The sequence below is a fragment of the Lissotriton vulgaris genome, unplaced genomic scaffold, assembly GCF_964263255.1.
Source record: "Lissotriton vulgaris unplaced genomic scaffold, aLisVul1.2 SCAFFOLD_1744, whole genome shotgun sequence".
In the NCBI taxonomy this organism is placed as follows: Eukaryota; Metazoa; Chordata; class Amphibia; order Caudata; family Salamandridae; genus Lissotriton; species Lissotriton vulgaris.
Genome location: NW_028251127.1, coordinates 493,995 through 507,632, shown reverse-complemented (window position 1 = coordinate 507,632; position 13,638 = coordinate 493,995). Strand labels below are relative to the sequence as shown.

Genomic DNA, 13,638 nt, shown 5'->3' with positions numbered 1-13,638 from the left:
AGGCATACAACATAATCATCACATCTCAATGAACAATTAAGTAAGGCAAAATCATATTATAGTCGAGCACTTAACTTTCTGCGTGAGCAGCAAAGAAAGAGGAGGAGACACAGGGTACAACAGCTCTTATTGGGCTATACAGGATGTGATGTATGTACAAGCATCATGGGAAATGTAGTTTTATTTGCATACAAAACGTTTTTCATTGGCTGCTGTGAGTAGCAAATATAAGAAAGAGAAGCATAATACGAAGCCTCCGGTCCTGTAATAGAATCAGTGAAGGCTGGGCCTGGCAGGACTCACTGCTGATGCTGACTCTGCCACCAATGACCCAGAGACTATTCCCACTCACAGGAAGAGAAGAGCTCCGCAGCCTCTGCTGCTTGTGCTGTCGCTGCCGCCGCTGACCCGGAGACTATTCACACTCTTAGGAAGAAGCCCTGCAGCCTCCGCTGCTCGTGCTGGCGCTGCCGCCGCTGACCCGGATGTTCTTATCTACAACGGCCATGGAGAGGCTCAGTCTGCTGCAGGTGTTGACTTTGACACAGGTGACCCGGACACAATCACGCTGACAGGAAGAGAGGAATCAGCCTCCACTGCTGGTGCTGACTTTGCCACAAATGACCCCACTCTGTCACACCCACAGACCTGAGGAGAGCTCATCAGTCGCTGCCGCCGCTCACCCGGAAGTAGATATTTCTGAGAGGGCTCGGCAGCATCGGCTCTGACCCGGAAGTGAAGGCGATCGTGAACTCTCTTCAGGATGAGAAGAGAAGGTGAGACTGCGGGGGGGGGGGCGAGAGGAGGGGTGAAGAGGGGGCAGAGAAGAGGCAAGGGGAAGGTGACAGAGGAGGGGGCAGAAGAAGGGGGATGAGGAAGGAGGGGGAGGGGGTCAGAGGAAGGAGGGGGAGGGGGGCAGAGGGCAGTGGAGGTGGATGGGGGGCAGAAGAGAAGGATGAGAGGCGGCAGAGGGGGGCAGAGAGGAGGGGGCAAGGGGGGCGAGCAGGATGCAGAGAGGAGGGGGGCAAGAGGGGGGTCAGAGAGGAGGGGGTCAGAGGAGGGGAATGAGGGGGCGAGGGGAGGGGTGAGGGAGGGAGGGGGCAGAGGAGGGAGGGGGACAGAGGAGGGGGCAGAGGAAGGGGGCAAGGAGGAGAGGGGGAGGGTGGAGGGGGCAAGGAGGAGAGGGGGAGGGTGGAGGGGAGGGGGGCAAGGAGGAGAGGGGAGGGTGGAGGGGACGGGGGCAAGGGGAGAGGGCAGAGTAGGAGGGCGAGGAGGGGGAGGGGACAGAGGAGGCGGGGCGAGTGGAGTGAGGGGGCAGAGGAGAGGGGGCGAGGGGAGGGGGCAGAGGAGGAGAGGGAGGGGAAAGGGGTAGAGGAGGAGGGGTCATAGGAAGAGGGTGAGGAGGAGGAGGGGCAGGGGAGGGGGCAGAAGAGGGGGGTGAGGAGGGGGGCAGAGGACAGGGCAGGGGGCAGAGGGGATAGGAGCGAGGGGAGGGGGCAGAAGAGCGGGGAGGGGGAAGAGAGAGGGGGGCAGAGGAAAAGGGTGAGGAGGGGGAGGGGAGGGGGCAGAAGCGGGGGGAGGAGGGGGCAGAGGAGAGGGGAGAGGAGCGAGGGGAGGGGGGCAGAGGGGAGGGGGCAGAGGAGAGGGGGACGAGGGGAGGGGGCAGAAGAGATGGGGTGCAGGGGGAGGGGGGCGAGGGTAGGGGGCAGAGGAGAAAGGGGCAAGGGGAGGGGGCAGAGGAGATGGGTTGCAGGGGGAGGGGGGCGAGGGTAGGGGGCAGAGGAGAAAGGGGCAAGGGGAGGGGGCAGAGGAGAGGGGGAGCGAGGGAAGGGGGCAGAGGAGAGGGGGAACACGGGGAGGGGGGCAGAGGAGAGGGGGGCAGAGGAGAGGGGGGCGAGGGGAGGGGGGCACAGGAGGGGGGTGAGGGTGGGGGCTGAAGAGAGGAGGTCTGGTGGGGAGGAGGAGGTCGAGAGGAGGGGGCAGAGGAGGGTGGAGGAAGGGGTGGCAGAGCTGTGGGGAGCAGAGAAGGAAGAGGGGGCGAGGGGTAGAGGAGGAGAAGAGAGGGCCCACGGCTGAGGCTGCGAAGAAGAGAGGGCAAAGGAAGAGAGCTGGTCAGTCTCAGACGTGCCGCGAAGCCTTGGCCTCCATCGTCCATCAGCGTCACCTAGAGCCCTGACTCTACAGGCCTCCTGCCTCCTTCTTGCTCTCTTCCATCGCTTCTCTTTGCCTCTCTGCTCACAGCTGGGCCCTCCCTTGTTGTATTTGTCTCTCTAGTGTCTCTTCCTCCCATGCTTCTCTTGGCCTCGCTGCTCACAGCTGGGCCCTCCCTTGTTGTATTTGTCTCTCGTGTCTCTTCCATCACTTCTCTTGGCCTCTCTGCTCACAACTGGACACTCCTTGTTGCATTTGTCTCTCTAATGTCTGTTCTTCGGCTCACCTGGTGCTTTGATCAGAATCCATTGATGCTTTCAGGAGGATGTGAGAAGGGATGGCTGTGTCTTTGTGGAAGCAGTTAATGGCAGGGTTGAAGGCTTCACCTTTCTGCACAACTCTCTGTGCCAGTCATGGTGTACGAGCTCTAACTCCTCAAAACAGCTCTCCCAGGTTAGGATTTCTGGGGTGGGGGGGCTGCTCTCACTGTATGTCCTATCAAGAGTGATTGCAGCTGTAAGTTCAGTTTGATGCACCTGGAAACTTCACAACCCTAGAACAGTTGGACAATCCTTGGAACAAGCATTGCTGTTATCCTTGGAGTCGCACATATCGGGTAGTACTGCAAGCTGACAGAAATGATATTGGATTCAACCCAGATCTGTGACTGGGGGTGAGTGACTGAAAAGTTTCAGCGCTCGGTCCATCATCTCCTTGTGTTTTATTAGTTCGACCTAAGTTGGCAGGGTATGCCCAGACGTGGGTCCCTTGCTCACTTTGGCACTGGATTCAAGCTAGACTGGCTGATGAAGGGTGATACCCAGAAACCGGTCCCAGGATGCTTGTTTCCGGTTCAGGGAAGACCTGGCTTGGCAGTTCGGTCTGGACTGTTCCCATCCATAAGGCATAGGGTCAAGACTGATTTGCATATATCTGGGTGTGAACTGGGGTGCCGAAGTGAGCTAAAGAATGATGATGGATTCAACCCAGATCTCCGACTGGGGGTGAGTGTCTGAAAAGTTTACTCTTTAATCACGCGCACGCTTTGTTTGGGGCGGAAATGAACTAGCAATCTGCACCATTTTGGCCTTGATTACATTATTTGCTGCCCTTACTCAGAGCCCAAGGGAGCGGCAGACAGAGCCCTATTGTGAGTGGAGGACTCTTGTCATTTTGTGCCCAACTCACTTGGTTATGTGATGTTTAATAATTGTTATATATGTTATATATGACTCCCTTCAGTTAGCCATGGGTCGTTAAATAACAGCACATTGCTTTATATTTTTGCACCTATACTAACAGTGCTTAAACCCAAACTAAACCCAAACTACACGTCCCAGAATGCTATGTTTCCTTGCTGAAATTTAGGACTTTACGGTGCACTGTGCAATGGGGTCACTTTGTGACCTTGTTATAGTACATCAAAGATTCAATCTGGTCTCAGTGTGTGGGTTTAAACTCCTTTATATTGGGAAAGGATCCAGAAATATCTCATTTGCGGTTCTTACTTGTTTTCACAAATACATGTTCAGACCTTGTACTTCAATTCTTTTTTTTTAATTTGGGGGAGATTATCACTTTAATGGATTAACAGTTGTGCTAGAAGGAAACAAAAGCGTATTTTTACAGAAAAATATTAGTTTCATCTTTTTAATACATTTCTAAGCGCTTTTGCTCACAGTTATATACATTGAAATCTTTGATTTCCAAACTTTGTTCTCCAAAGTATTGTGAGGGTTTTATCGAAGCACATTTATAAAGCACAGCTAATTTCCCAATAGGGTATCCAGGCACTGGTAGCCATGCTGCTCGGGTGAATTAATTCAACAACCAGGCCTTGAGTCCCTCCCTGAATGGAGGTTGAGGTCGGAGGTGGAGGGGGAGGCTGTTCTAGGACTTCGCCGCGAGGTAGGAGAAGGAGCGTCCTCTATTGTTGCTTCAGCAGACGCGGAGTGGTGTGAGACAGGGAGATGGAACGCAGATGTCTGAAGGGTTGATGGAACCTTAGGTGGTGGTTGATATAAGCTGGTCCTTGGTTTTGCACAGCTTTGTAGTTGGGGGTCAGCGTCCTGATTTGGCACCTTTTGTGGACGAGGAGCCAGTGGAGATTCTTGAGCTGTGGGGTAATGTGGGTATGTCTGGGGAGGTAGATGCTGAGCTTAGCCGCTGAGTTCTGTATGGTCTGCAATCCATCAATCAATCAATCATAGCACTTGTATAGCGCACTACTCACCCAGAAGGGTCTCAAGGCGCTTGGGGGAGGGGATCTGCTACTGCTCGAACTGCCACATCTTGAGTTGTCTCCTGAAGGCGAGGTGGTCCTGGGTCAGCCGAAGGTGGATGAGGAGGGAGTTCCATGTCTTGGCCGCCAGGTAGGAGAAGGATCTGCCTCTGCCGGTGGCTCTTCGGATGCGTGGTACGGCGGCGAGGACAAGGCTGGTAGACCGTAGCTAGCGGGTGGGCGTGTAGAAAGTCAGGCGGTCGTTGAGGTACTTGGGGCCCAGGTCATGGAGAGACTTGTGTGCGTGGGTGAGGAGCCTGAACGTGATCCTCTTGTTGACGGGGAGCCAGTGCAGGTCCCTCAGGTGGCCGGAGATGTGGCTGCGTCGGGGGATGTCCAGAATGAGTCGGCCGGAGGCGTTCTGGATGCGTTGGAGTCTTTTCCGTAGCTTGGCCGTGGTTCCGGCGTAGAGGGTGTTTCCGTAGTCCAGTCGGCTTGTGACGAGGGCCTGGGTGACCGTCTTCCTGGTTTCGGTCGGGATCCATCGGAAGATCTTGCGAAGGGTGTGAACGCATGATGAGGAGACGGCATTGACTTGTCTGGTCATCGAGAGGGAGGAGTCCAGGATGAAGCCTAGGTTGCGTGCGTGGTCTGTTGGCTTGGGAGCGGTGCCCAGGGGCCACCAGGAGTCGTCCCAGGCGGAGGGCGATGGTCCCAGGATGAGGACTTCCGTCTTGTCTGAGTTCAGTTTCAGGCGGCTGTTCTTCATCCACTCGGCGACGTCTTTCATCCCTTCGTGTAGGCTGGTTCTGGCGGTGTCGGGGTCTCTGGTGAGGGAGAGGATCAGCTGGGTGTCGTCGGCGTAGGAGATGATGTTGAGGTTGTGTTGGCGTGCAATGGCAGCAAGAGGTCTCATGTAGACGTTTAAGAGGGTGGGACTGAGTGATGATCCTTGCGGGACGCCGCAGATGACTTCGGTGGCCTCGGATCGAAATGGGGGGAGGCAGTCTCTCTGTGTCTGCAGTCTCTTCAGGGTGTGTGTGGTAATTCCTGCATAGGGTGTTGCCGTAGTCCAGGCAGCTAGTAACGAGGGGTTGAGTGATAGTGCGTCTGGTGCTGATTGGGAGACATTGGAAGATCTTTCATAGCATGCAAAGAGTGAAGTAGCAGGCGGAGGAGACTGCGTTTATGTGGTTTTTTTGGGTGAGTTTGTCCAGGAGGATGTAGAGGTTCCGGGCATGGGTGAGGCTCCTAGTTCAGCAAACCACCCAAGAGTCGTTCCATGAGTAGGTGTTGTTCTTGAAGATCAGTTCTTCTGTTTTTTTTGTGTTGAGTTTGATGCAGTTGTTTTGCATTCAGTTGGCGACGTTTGTTAAAACTAGCATATGAAACTATACCTTACCGTTCATTGAGATATTAAGGGTTTGTAGAACCCCGGGCAACATATTTGGGGATCCCTATTTGGAATACATTTGAATTTATTACCACTTTTAGGTTCAATTGAAGTCCCTATGATGCCAAAAAAAGATTGAATCATGTTAAACCTTCGAACCCGGGCCGGCAAAAGCATCTAAAAGCCCAAGCTGGCTATAGTCCACCAGCCAAGTACTATCAAAAGAAGCTTGAACAAATATTAATAAAGATATATTTATTTTTGAGTTTGGTTCTAGATCTTTTACTTGCAAAAACATTTTAAGTGGATATCCAGCCAGCTTGTTATTCCCATTGCAGGGAAACCTGCTACGTTTAGTGGACTAGTGCATAATATTACAATAAAAAGACATATGCATGTAGCACTTGAAATTGTAGCTTTAGTTGCAGAAAATGTGTTACCGTAAATATTGCCCTTTCACCATTGCATTCCTGCTGCAGCAGCGAAAAATCAAAGCACTGCTCTGAGGATTTTCACAGTCCCATCTAATAACTTTCTCTTTATTTCTCTTCCACTGCATTGTCCAACTTCACTTCTATATATGTGTAAACCTCTCCAGCTCGTCAGGTACCTGTGAGCCTCCTGAGTAAGATAATGGGACCGGCCAGGATACAAGAGATGCACTGAGACTTAAAGAGAACAGTTGAGCGAGAGACATGAAGTAGAGGTGGAAGGGAGAGACTGAAATGATGTAGAAAGATATGTCAGGTGGAGAGAGGAAAAGAATATAGAAAAATGGTGAGGTAGCCGGAAGGAAAGATGAAGAGTGATGGATGGAGGAAGATGTGAAAGAGAGGTAGAGAAATAGGTAGAGTTTAGAGTGAGGTAAGGAGAAGGTAATGTAGAGAGGCAGAAGAGGACAATATTCCAAGGGGGGGAGGTGATGAGAGAGAGAGGTAATGTAGATAAAAGGTGAATTAGAGAGAGGTAAAAGCAGCAAGAAGTGGACGATGCACGATATAGAGTGCAAAATGGAAAGGGGTAGAGCACAACATTTCAGGTAAGGACAGTAGAAAGGGGTGAAGTGTCGAGAGAGGAATCCTCTGTAGAGCGAATCGAGGAATTTGAAAACGTATATGAACTAGAGAAAGAGAGGTAATGTTAACAAGCATTAGAAATGCAATAGGTCTCGGATTTATTTGAGTTAGAGGTAATGGCATTGTAAATGGCAATGTCTTTTATCCATGTGTTATGGAGTGTATGCATGTGGTGTGTAGTAGAAATATGTGGGTTGGATTGGAATTGTATCAATGGTGGCATGCTGCCCTTTAGATGAATATGTTTAAAAGTGAAGTGCACCATACTGCGATTGCTACAATAGTTTATTGTGGATGCGTTAACAATTGATGTGTGCACTGATGGCTGTTGGTGTGTGTTGCTGTAGAAATTGTTCACTGATGGCTGGTGGTGTGTGTGCTTGGTGGAAGTGTGCACTGCTGGCTGGAGGTGTGTGTGCTTGGTGGAAGCGTGCACTGACGGCTGGTGGTGTGTGTGCCTGGTAAAAGCGTGCACTGACGGCTGGTGGTGTGTGTGCCTGGTAAAAGCGTGCACTGACAGCTAGTGGTAAGTGCGCCTGGTGAAAGTGTGCACTGATGGCTGGTGGTATGTGTGTGATTGATGAAAGCGTGCACTGATGTTTGGTGTTGTGTGCCTGGTGGAAGCCTGCACTGACGCCGGGTGGTGTTTGTGCCCGGTGAAAGCATGCACTGATGGCTGGTGGTGTTTGTGTCTGGTGAAAGCGTGCACTGATGGCTGGTGGTGTGTGGTTGTGTGTGTGTGGTGAGTGTGTGGTGGTGAGTGTGTGGTGTCTGCACTCAACAGCACTGCACTCAACAGCACTGCACTCAACAGCACTGCACTCAGCAGCACACAGCACTCAACAGCACACAGCACTCAACAGCACACAGCACTCTGCACTCAACAGCACACAGCACTCTGCACTCAACAGCACACATAACTCTGCTCTCAACAGCACCCTGCACTCTGCTCTCAACAGCACTCTGCACTCACTCTGCACGCACTCTGCACGCATTCACTCACACTCTGCAGTGTAAATCTTCCGGGCTTTTGAGGGTTGGCAAAGTGAGTGCCATAACACTGGATAATAAATACAATAACTGTGGTTAGAAGCAGCATGTGTGTGGAACGAGGCGCTACACAAAAATAAACTATTTATTGCAAGTATATAAACAATAACATTTTGACTGTCAGTGTAAGTCTCTTGCTGGAACTACAGTCCCAACAAAAAATAAACCTTTCGGCAGTTAAAAGTCTCATCTGCGTCTAGCTTGCTTTCTTTGACCAGACACACGTTTTTCAGACACACGTTTTTTGGATCCTATTGAGTTATCCCCTCTGCTCGTGAACATTGTAAATTGTACCCTCTCTTCTCTGAGTGCTACTATGTCCTGTATTTTTCTTCTTCATAAATGTCTTTATTGTTATCACTGTGCTGCTCTCTGCAAATGTATAAAGCGCTCTGATACCCGTCAAGTTTGCGCTATTAAAAAACTATCAAATAAATAAATACTTGCATGAAGCCATGTTTTAAATCTAGTGTCCGAGATATATTTTGTTAAGTTAATTTCGGGAAAAACATTACGAGTCATTGCCTGTGGGAGTTCTTTTAATCTTGGCGAAGCAAAGCTGCACCATGCCACATCTTGAGAGACGGGAGTGACATGCAGCATACGTTATGTTGTTATGTTAGTATGAATTTGTAGAGCGCACGTTCACCCTGGGGTTTCTTGGTGCTGTGTACCGCTAGGGAACCCGTCCTGGCTTTCCCTGTGAGATGGTCCCTATTGGGCATCCCCAAGGTGAAGCCAGGCATCCCCGGCAGCGAGGGGTCCGTTGTGGAGATTAAGCAAGCTATTGCCCAGAGTTGCAGCGTGGGACCCATGGTTAGAGAGGCACCAAGGCGAGATTTATCGAGCCCGCTGACATTGGTTCCGTACCCTGCCGCGTCACGAATTGAACCCTGGTCCCGGGCCGACCTCTGCTTCTGGGTCTGCCGCCTCTAACCGGTGAGCCACACTTCTCCACATACAAACTATATACTGTGGTTTAACTAAGCAAAGGACGGGTGCTGGGGGTGAAATGTGCTGAGAGATTTTTATTATGACGAAAAGAAAGGACAAGACATTAGGAAACATCTGGACAATTTATCTTGCAAATCTAGGCCGATACACTAATGGTCTGTAACGTTACTCAAAGCTCCAGTACAAACAAGAATGTTCCACTCATAAGCCAGCTCTTCAAAGGCCAACACTTACACATGAAAGGATGCAGACGAACGCGCGCCCACCAAACTCACTGCAGACTGGTGTACGCGCCCCGACCATCTGGATTCTATTACCGCGGCACCCTGACAGCTCGTAATTGAAAACGTATTACACTCCCCTGCGCATAACCGCACAGAATATGCAGGAAGTGCCGAACCTGAAATCCATATGGCCTATTGCGTGAAGGCTACTACAAACACAGCACCGCGAGGACCAATTACCATGCAGATGGCAAAAAAAAGTACTGAAAAATCTCGCGCACTGAGGAATTTTTACTACACTATTCTGAGCCCCTTAACAAAACGGCTCGGAGCTTCACCCCACTTCTGACGAAGTGGTGACGTAGGCCGAGCCCTAAAAAGGCAATATCGAGTTTTGGGAAAATTAAAGAGGAAGAGACAGTTAGGTAGAGCGATCCCTATAGATAACGTTTGAGAGAGATAGTTGAGATGGAGGGAGTGAGGTGAAATGGAGAAGGAGGTCCAGAGAATGATGTGTGTTTGAGTGAAAGAGCGAGTGAGTGAGGGAGAGAGAAAGAGAGAAAAGTTAATGGTTTTGAGGTAGCGCAATTGAGGTAGCCAGAAACAAGTAATATATTTAGAGAGGTGAAGGAAAGGGAACAGAGGTAGAGGGTGAGAAAGAAAGGTGGAGATAGAAGGCAGTGAACTAATAATGAGTTACATTTAAAATGTATGTTTAGTGAGTGAGGGATTGGTGGGGCAGAGAGAGGTGAGGCAGAGAGAAATGAGCTAGAAAGGAGAGGAGAATTGTGAGGCACAGAAAGGTATGAGAGAGAAGGTAGGATAGGTTAGGTAAAAGGACGTGAAGAGAGGATGGAGGTAAGGTAAAGCCAGAGATGAGTTTGTGTGAGAAGGGAAATAGAAGGAGGAGAGATATAGGGATGTAATAGAGAAACAAAATAAGTGTGGTACAGAGATAGGGATGAGGAAGAGGGAAATGAGTAAGAGAGCAGGGTTAAGAGTGATAGATAAATATGTAGGTACAGAAACTGAAAGAGAGGCAAGGGCATGAGAGAGAGGTATAGAAAGATGGACCAGAGTGAGGTATAGTGGATGAGAGGTGAGGTAGAGGAAGCTGAGGTAAAGAGATCAGAGATAAAAGAGAGGGTGGAGGTACATAGAGAAGTAGAGATAGGTTAAGTGGGACAGTGAGGTGAAGTGCGGAGAGCGTGATGAAACACACTCATTGTAATTGCCACCAGCTGACGGAGAATGTGAGGGTTAAGACTAGGCAGACCATGCATGCACAAGAGAAAGTGAGGGTTGAAGCTGGGTAGACCAAGCATGTACAAGAGAATGTGAGGGTTGAAGCTGGGCATACCAAGCATGCACATGAGAATGTGAGGGTTGAAGCTGGGCATACCAAGCATGCACAATAGAATGTGAGGGTTAAGGATGGGCAGACCACGCATGCACTCGTACGGAGCAGATTTATTATTTTTTAGTGCACCGCAGTGCAGCAGTTAGGTTCAGCGCTGTGACGTGCGAGGGGGAGAAAGTAGCGCTGAGCCAGATTTATGAAATACAGCACGCTGCTGCTCACTACCCCTGCACTAGTACGCAGTCTACCTAGTGCCACACAAAACTTTTACACCATAGGCCAGAGGTGTGTGTGCTGTGTAGCGTAGAATTTGTACTGGAAACACACTTACAGTACAAAATCCTATACATAGAGTAATCCTTAAACACTCCAGAGTTTGTGTTTGTGCTGTGAAGTGCAGGGCAGGTGGTGTTTGTGCTGTAAAGTGCTGCACAGATTGTGTTTGAGCTGTGAAGTGCAGGGCAGGTGGTGTTTGTGCTGTAAAGTGCTGCACAGATTGTGTTTGAGCTGTGAAGTGCAGGGCAGGTGGTGTTTGTGCTGTGAAGTGCTGCACAGATTGTGTTTGTGCTGTGAAGTGCAGGGCAGGCTGTGTTTGTGCTGTGAAGTGCAGGGCAGGTTGTGCTTGAGCTGTGAAGTGCAGGGCAGGTTGTGTTTGAGCTGTGAAGTGCAGGGTAGGTTGTGTTTTGAGCTGTGAAGTGCAGGGCAGGTTGTGTTTGACTGTGAAGTGCAGGGCAGGCTGTGTTTGTGCTGTGGTGTGCTGCGCACATGCAATGGGTGGTGTGTTTGAAGAAGTGTCAGTTTTTCTGTGTTGTGATTAATCAAAGAGAACTAGCTATGTCTGTATGCTATGTGTCTGCATGGTACACCATTTGGTTTAGTGTGAAGGCCCTCACCCACCAACCTAGTTGGTGGCATACTCCATCATCGGGCCCCACCCAAGGCACCGAGTTCGCCTCAGGTGTGCTGCGAAGCCAGATTACTGCGGAGCGGGTTTTTTGGAAGGTGAGTGTGCTGTGCAGGTGTGTTGTGTGAGGTTTTAAAATTCTCTCCTTGGGGTCCCTAACGGTTACTTCATTGGTGGGCCCCAGGCAGAGCTAGCTTGGGACGTGTAGGGGTTGACTTATGGTCCCCCACGTCCAGTGTGCTGTAAAGTGCAGGTCAGGTTGTGTTTGTGATGTAGTGTGCTGCGCAATGTGTGGTGTGTTTGAAGAAGTGACAGTTTTTCTGTGTTATCACCTGCTTCAGTGGCTTTTTTAACATAAAATTCACAGACCCTCAGTACTCTCACAACACGATATTGAAGCGTTGTACATTTTTCCATATTTCCGTGCGTTGCTAATATATGAAGTATTGCGTGTTCATGGTGGTGATAGAAAGGAGGAGTTTATTTCGTACAGAATGCTCCACCCACAGATCTGCCTCCTCCTCAGATACTGATACCTTCCAACTCCCTCAACAGCATTCCACATTGGGTGTCGCCTCAGAGACTCTGGGATGTCACAGCTCTGTTTGAAGAGACTGCAAGAACTTTGTCTGAGGATTAAGCCGTGATTATTTGAGGTGTTACATGTGATTGTGCAGATCTGTGCCCACCCTGTGCCTGCCCTGTGTGTAGATCTCTGGGAGCTGTGAATGGCCTGGACGAAGCCTAATCTTTCAATACAAAATGTATGGAAGTGATTTGTGTGTGCGAGACAGTGTGTATGTGCTTGTTTGTGATTGGTCCTCTTGGGTGGATTGAATCTATATGAGTGTGTAAGCAACTGATCCGTCTGATTACTTATTTCCAGTGTGAGTGTGTAGGTCTTTGTGCCTGGAGATCAATTGTATTTCACGTGTGTGTGTGCACGGCAGAGCACAATGCCTGTGTAATTGTGCAGCATTGAAGATGTGGTTAAGAGATATCTAGTTTGTTACATTAATCCATTTATAAATGAGGTGTGAGGCTGTACAAGTGAGAGTTGGAGTTTGTGTCACATCAGTGAGTACAGAATTGAACGGAGTTTTTAAAGAGCAATTTTTTCTGTGTGCGTGTTTGTTGTAAACGTTTTGCATGTGTGTTGCAAGCATTTTGCCAAAGACAAGCCTGTCTGCTGCCAGCCACACCTGGCTGCATCCGCTGGGACCAGGAATCACATAGTATACTCAATATTTTTCATCTTCAGCATAAGATCAATTGTCTTTCAGGTACACAGATTTTAGTATCCCCCCCATGCTTGTCTCAACTTTAGAAACACATGGTCTGTATGCCAGCCACACACATTACAAATTACTCAAACTGAAGGTGTAGATCTGCTTCCCTTTCTCAATTTTGGAATTGATGACGACAACTCGGACCCTAAAGATAATTAATTTGCTGAGTTAATGGTGTTATTGAGTTTACACCAACACATTACATGCTCAGGTCACATAAAACGAAATCCCTTTCTACGCGTATAATTTGAATCGACCCAATATAATCATCCCTCCTTGCTTACAGTCCGGTCAGTATTTGATCAGCGTTGTATTCCGGTAGATTTTTCTAACGTAATCCACAAGCAGGAAATGAAACCATACACACATGGCGATACATTAATACAGAGCCAGTGTTATTAACACTTTCAAAGCCCTCCCCCCTCTTCCCATCAATTGAAGACATTCTCCCCAAAGAAAAATAATCCTCTCTGTGGCTCAGACATGCTAGTGACCCACACCCTCCAAATCAAACAGCGTGTTATAAACCGCACCAGACCAGTGCCCTGGTACAAGCCAGAGTTAAAGGAGGCGAAACCTGGCTTGCGTCGACACTGGCGGGAAAGGGATGATGAAGAGAGCAAAATCAAATTTAAAATTGAGCTTGAGTAATATAAAGACAAAACCGCTCATGCAAAGCCCTTTTAATAGGCAAATGATAAAAATACTTTTTTAATATCCTGAATGATTGGTCCCTGAATCCTATCGAGGCATTCTGTGACAATCTAAATACTTTTTTTAAAATTCAAATCGTTTTTATTTGGAAAAAGAAATAGAAGAAAGACAAGACAATAAAGTATAATAAAAATACAATAAAATACAATAAATGCAATAATAAGGCAAAAGGAAGTGATTGCATTGAATCATGTAATAAGTTGGAATGAGTTGCATACATATTTGAACAGAATTACAGACATACCTAATACTGAATACTAATAAAATCATAAAAAATGCAAATGAACAAACGTTGCACAGTT

General features: G+C 48.9%; 1 protein-coding gene across 1 annotated transcript in view; it reads left to right on the top strand.

The window, feature by feature from the left end:
• The first annotated feature begins 706 nt into the window (after positions 1–706).
• LOC147663019 (uncharacterized) overlaps positions 707–13,638 on the top strand; it is a 56,469-nt gene continuing 43,537 nt past the window's right edge. Inside the window, 1 exon segment of the mRNA XM_086950730.1 lies at positions 707–776. The gene's annotated coding sequence lies outside the window, so the exon portion shown is untranslated.